Source organism: Eublepharis macularius, chromosome 4 (assembly GCF_028583425.1).
Source record: "Eublepharis macularius isolate TG4126 chromosome 4, MPM_Emac_v1.0, whole genome shotgun sequence".
Taxonomy (NCBI): domain Eukaryota; kingdom Metazoa; phylum Chordata; class Lepidosauria; order Squamata; family Eublepharidae; genus Eublepharis; species Eublepharis macularius.
Window position 1 is genome coordinate 92,024,328 of NC_072793.1, and position 3,998 is coordinate 92,028,325.

Genomic DNA, 3,998 nt, shown 5'->3' on the forward strand with positions numbered 1-3,998 from the left:
TCTGTCTCGCAGAACAAACATCCTTGCTATGTTGCTTCAGTTGTCTTTCTTCATAATAAATAATAAAAAGTGTCATTGATTGTTCATGATATATAGGACCCAAAAGTATAGAAAAATGCATAAGATAGTATTTAACAAAGAGAAGTGGCTAGTAGCCATTGATCAATCTGTCCTCCGTGAATCTTCCTTTTAAAGCTATCCATGCTTGCAGCTATGAGTTCTGCAATTTAATTGCTTGTCAAGTAAAGAAATGCTTCATTTTGTCCACTGTCTTCATTGGGTGCCCCTGAGTTCTGGTACTATGGAAGGAGAAAAGTTCTATCCTCTGCTTTTAGAAAATGGCTCACAACTGAGCCTTCTGAATGGTAACACAGAAAGAGACAGGAGATGCAATACAAGAAGAGAATTTTCTGTAGTAAGGCAACTAGCTTCAGACTTGCATGTCATCTCAGGCCATAAGACAGAAAGACTTGCTCAATTTAAAAAATATTGTCTATTGTCTCAGGTAATTATAGAACCACCAAGATGGGTGAACTTGACTTCAAATCAGCATGGTGCTTAAGAGGTGATACATGAAGTCTGTGTTGAACAGTGTGGCAACCACGAGCGTCTATCGCTAGTCAACATGCATGCAAGTGGGAAGCTGCATTAACAAAGAGCACGCTCACATTTGACTTCAAAAGGGAAATTTCTCAAATGAGAGGGTTATGTAATAGCTGGAATGATACAGTTAGTATCAAATTCTTTAAGCGGCAAGGAAATGGCATAATAGAGCCTCAGTGCACTGGCTAATCAAATAAAATTCTGCCATAAGGCAGGCCATGAAGGAATATGAAAACTAAATTAGTAGAAACATGAACTGAAGCAATAAAATTAGAGGGAAACTAGGAAGCTATCCAATGCTTATGTATTTATTTATACCCTACCTGTCTCCCCTATGGGGACTTGAGGTGGCCTGAATAATTCTCCTCACCTTCCATTTTTATCCCCACAACAACCCTGTGATGTAGATTAGGCTGAGAGTGTGTGACTGACCCAAGGTCACCCAGCAAGCTTCCATGACAGAATGTGGATTTGAACCTGGTTCTTCCAGGCACTTTAATCACCGTATCCTACTGCTTGTCTAAAGCACGAGGATATAAAGGAAGTGCTTGAAACAAACATCAGAAGAAATGGAATACTAGTCATCCAGTGACTTGTTTAAAGGTTCTTGTGTACAACCAAACTGCATTTTCTGCTTTTGCTGAGAATCTCCCATCTCCTGCTTCAAAGACAGTGGTATAAAAGCAAGTCCAAACATACCAGGTTCTGGAGTAGGGTAATCATGCCATTTAGTAGGAACAGAGTATGCATAGTTGGGGAAGAAACAAATTTAACTGCAAAAAAGTACACACACAAGCCAAAATGTTCACTAAATGACAGTGCATTGCTTTAAGGCTAATCGGTCAAAGGGAAGAAAGCACCACGCACCTTCCTTGACACTGGCATTCAGAACTTTTGAAGCATCCTTGCAATTTGTCATAGGAGCACATGAGTACAATGTTGGTAGCTCCCATAGCCTGGCAGTGTGATTAGTATAGAGCCTAGCCATAGGTGATGCATGTATCTTGCTCTGTGTTTCTTTCTCATTCACCATGTAACGTTTAAAAAGTTACTAGACTTTTAACTCTACCACAATTATAAAAGATACCTGCAAATACAGCCTCCATGGCTCAGTTTGGTGTTAAACATGGAGCAGAGGTAGAATGTCATGGCAGAAGAAGACGTGGGGGCTGGTGGAGAGTAGGGATTCTCAGTGGATGGACAGCTGTTTGGACAAATCTTCAGAGAAGCAACATAAAGCTAATTTTAAAAGTGGAACAGATACGAGATGCTCGTACATGTTATTTTGTTTGACACTTCCTATTGTAAGTAGCTTCCAGTTGCATTCTCTATGAATTTACAACTTGAAAAAAGATTCCATTTTCCTTTCTCCTGCACAATATTGCACTCTGAATGCATGGCAAACTCCATTTCCTTGCCACAGAATTGCTGACACAAGGAAAGATGTTTACATCCTGTACAATGCATGTAGAACTGTACATTGTGTGAGAAAAGGTTATGTTGAAAGGCAGCAAATAGAAATGAAGAATGTATAAAAATAGGACATATGACTGAAAACTTTCAAGAATGGAGATTCCACTGTCTTAGAGCTTTTACAGTTCGGATCTTTTCCCCGTTCATGTTTAACTTATATCTGCCTGAAACTATGTCAGGATCGTAAAGCTGACAGCCTGTCTCTTCTCCAGCCCTATCCCCCACCTCCCATTCTTTTGTTTGTCCTCCTATGATCTGTATTTGGAGATCTTTTATCTTCTTTGTTCTATTTCTGCCTGATCTATCCTCCTCAGAAAGTGGTGTCCAGAACTAATTTTCCAAATGAGCTGTTGTTCAATACAAGATTCTCCTGAGATAAAAAAATCTCTTTTTAGTACATCTTAATGGCTTTTAAAGGGCCAGTTCATGCATAAAAGTTCATAATTAATTGACTGGACTGTAGCTTTAAGAGATGTGTGTGCATAGATATAGCACTACATACACAATGTCTACGTAACTCATGAATATTTTCTTTTGCATTATTTATGAAGCCTTGGCAATGCCCTCCCCACTGCTGTCCACATCTCAGCACATCAGAGGCTTATTAACTGAATATGAACACATGCAGCCTTATACTGAGCCGGCCGTTGGTCTCTCAGTGTCAGCATTGTCTGCCCTAAAGGGCAGCCATTCTCTGGGCTCTCAGGCAGAAACCTTTCATTTTACCTACTACCCGAACCTTCCACATGTTCTACCACTGAGCCACTGCCCAACTCCACAATAATATTTTGTTATTCAAACATATGGGCTCTGGAACCTTAGCACAGTTCTGCACATTTGGACTGCTTTCACTGCCCTCTGCTGCAGCCATCTTTATGAGCATGATAGCCTTACACGTGGCAGTATTCTAGATTTTCTTCAGTCCAATCCAGACCTTTTCTTTGTTCTGCTTCATCCAGTTCCCCAAATTCTCCCTCCCATGCTTCTATATATTATGGGATTACAGTTCCTTAGTTTAGGACAGAAACTAGTACCAGCCAGTGCGTAGTATAGGTGTGCTTATTCTTAGGTACAAATGTGGTATATGACATGGTGAAAGGAAAATATAGGTCCTTGGTATTTTAAATATAGCATGATTGCTATTTTGAGGTGATCCAAGATACGGGCCCTCTCAGCGTTCCAGGGAAGCCCAGGCCACTTTCCGCTTTTGAGGCCCTTAGTGCTAATAAGAAATGACAATGCATGAAAATAAAACGACACCAAACCCTTACCAAATGCCTCCCCCCCCGCCCCCATGAACAAGTGTCTGAATTTGACTCCCCCTTTGAACTTGCCCTGGGTCAAATCGCCCTTGTTGCCCCTCCATCATTAGCCCCTCATGTTGAAGATTTTACTGCTGATGATCATGGGGGGCTGTAATTGCAATTCTTGGGGCAACAATCTGGCAAACTGCGCCCACCTCTACCCAAGCACCAGGTGGTAGCATGCCATCTCGACATACTCATGTACAGTAGAGTTTGATTACAAAAAAGCAGATGTGGCCCTTCAGGTCTCCCTGATAGCACCACCGCCTGATCCAGCATTTCTCCTGCTGGGTGGGGAGATACTCTTAGGATTGCTTAGTGGTGAAGAAAGTGCACTCTTGCCCTGCTCAGGAGCATTTTTTTTATTCTTACCCTATACATTCGGCAGCTGCGTTTGAATCCTGTCACGTTAATCAGAAAACTCGCATAAAGATTTCGAAACATTTGAAATGTGCTATATAACAGGGCTCGAGACGAGAGTGCACTTTTCCAGGACTGCCTGTCCGGCGCACGTGTGCATCAGCGACAGTTTCAGCCCGTAGCGGTTTCTGGCTGGGTGGGCTGCAACTGCCACCCTTTCCCTCTAGGGGGCGGGCCAAACAGGCGGAGCGGCGGTGG